Below are 2,779 nucleotides of genomic sequence, written 5' to 3' on the forward strand. Positions count from 1 at the left end.
TATCAAAGAAAGTAGGTAAGGTTTACATATAGCATTTCTTAGATCATGGGAATCTCTTTGCATCAGGGCCTGGTCGACTGGGTGATGCAAATAAGCTTTAAAACCTTAGAAAACAAACTTATTTTGTGCTTGGGCCCTTAACATTTAAATTGAGGACACTGTTAGCAAAGCAGGTTTCATAGAACTTTATGCATTCTTTCTCAGGCCCTCCTGTCCCCAACCAGGAACTGCCAGTTCCAGCACAGGGCTGCAACCCACATCAGCATTGTTTCAGGCCAGAATTAAGCAGGGGAAGCAAAGCATCCAAGAGATTAGGAGACTTTTGCAGATAATATGAGGACTCAGCCTATGGTAAAGCCAAGAGTGAGGGGTTTTTCTGTCCCTCCTCCATAATCCCCTAAATCCTTCCCTGATTGCCCCTTCATGACTATGCTAGCCTTAGGTTGTCCCTCCCTTGAGGAACCAGTCATCCACCTGGGGCCAATCTGGGTGAAGTAAAGCAGGCATAGGCTGTGCCTCTGCCAGGAGGATCAGTTTTGTGTCCTTGGTGGCTTATGGTCCAAGGTCCTTTAGCCATGGGGCCTTTTCACCTGTCAGTGGGGTTATAGCCTCTGAAACCAGGAAGGGCAGTTCCCAACACCCAACAGGCACTGGGTTCTTACTTTGTTCCAAGGACAAACAGGGGAATCTCTTTTGTTTTCACTGTTGGTTGAATGTCACTGGTGGCTCTTTGTAGATCATTGGCAAAGTTGTCAGTTCTACAGAATAGTGGACCTGTGCTGCATTTATCCAGCATGTGTCACTTCTCTGTGCCACCACTTCTTTAAGTCACTGCTTATTTATGTTCTATGCTGCACATGTTATTGGCATGTATTATCACATTTAGGACTTCCATAAAGCATCCTTCTAAAAACATTACAGAAATCTGATGAATGATCCGTCTCCATTGTTTCAGTACATGGATGTCACAAACATTGCCCCATGGAAAAAATTACCATTGGTTATTGTCCAAGATCAGATAAAGAAAGTCTTTGCTAAGATCAATCACATTGTGTTCTGAGTGCCCCCTGGTGTATTTGGTTCTCCCTGCTGCCCAGCCCTTCTGCATCCCACAAGGAGAGTTGTGTCTGAGCTCACACAGACTTCCCCTCACTGTGTATCTCCCACAGTAATATGTGGCTGAGTTTTCAGCTCTCAGGCTGTTACTTTGCTGATAGAGCTCATTCTTGGAATTGTCTCTGGAGATGATGAATCAGCCCTTCACAGATTTGAGGAAGTATGTGCTACCACTACTACTACTAATGCATGAGACATACTCCAACCCCTTCCCTGGAGCCTGGTGGACCCAGCGTATCCAGTAGCAACTGAAGATGAATCCAGAAGCTGCCCAGGAGAGTCTCAGAAACTCCCTACATTTCAAGAAGCTTCCCACTGATTCCAGAAGCTGCACCTCACACTGGAACCATGCAAACACAAAGATGTCGGTTCAGGAAACTGTCATACATTCATTGTTTATCTCAATCATATCCACTTACACACTTAGCATTTGTGGTTCTCTACAAATTACCTCTTAAAATTGCAACAGTGAAAACCTAGCTGAGTCCAAATTTCATGGTGTGTGGTTTCTCTTCTCCCCTGAGCAGTGACTGGGGACACCGGGTAATCCAAGGCTGGGCTCCTGTCCCAGAGCTGCAGTGTCAGGGATGGGCTGTTTTTTTTTTTTTTTCCATGAGCAGACTGATCCTATTTTAATGTCCTCCTGCTATATAGGGAGCTCTGGGTTTGGACTCTGAGATGAGGAGCATGTTCCATAGTGCGACCTGTCCCAAGGCACAGGTCTGTTGACAATTAATCCCAAGTCTTGCACAGTTTGGTTCAGTTGATTGGAGTGTCATCCTGTAACTGAAAGTGGAAGCTTTGATGCCAGGTCTGCGTGTGTATGTCTTGGCATGTACAGTGAACAATCTCTCTCTCTCTCTCCTGCATTGAATAACCGCCTTACTCTCTAAAAGAAAGGAAAATTGTTCTGTGGTAAAGAAAATAATAATAATATAAAAATAAAATAATTTATTCACTCATCTGGTCCTGTGCCCCCCCGTAGTCAGTGTATGATCTGCCCCAGAAGATAGGCACATGACCTAGGGGAGTAAATTGTCATGAGTGGAGATGGATTTAGGATGAGATTTGACTTAGAAAACCACCAATACTGAACTCAACAAGAGCTTTCAACCCTCACTGACAGAGAATGTTTGTATTCAGTATACAGGGAGTTCCATCTGACCCTTTTCTCATCCAAAGTGGTAGGAGTATGAACTAAGAACAGAGTGTGACCTTACAGCACATTCATCCAGTGAGGGAATAGGTGGAGCTTCTGTGTGGATCACTGGTAGACATTAGTGTGAATTCTACAGGAAGCAGACTGTTACCTCAGGTCATGATCCTCCAGTGCAGTCCTGAATGTGCAGCAGCCTCCCTGCCTCATTTTTGTTTTTATTTTCTAAACTTTGTCATAAAATCAGGTTCAAACAGAGGGCACGGAACAAACTCAGTCATGACTAGATATTCTTAGGTGAAGATGGAGGTAGATATTGTCGTTGAGTAAGTATGTTAAAATTATACATATTTTGCCCTGGCTGGTGTGGCTCAGTAGATAGAGCGTGAGCCTGCGAACTACAGGATCACAATTCAATTCCCAGTCAGGGCACATGCCTGGGTTGCAGGCCGGTTCCCAGCAGGGGACTCACGAGAGGCAACCATACATTAATATTTCTCTCCTTCC

This window comes from Sturnira hondurensis, unplaced genomic scaffold, assembly GCF_014824575.4.
Source record: "Sturnira hondurensis isolate 20B ecotype Veracruz unplaced genomic scaffold, ASM1482457v3 Scaffold0010581, whole genome shotgun sequence".
Lineage (NCBI taxonomy): Eukaryota > Metazoa > Chordata > Mammalia > Chiroptera > Phyllostomidae > Sturnira > Sturnira hondurensis.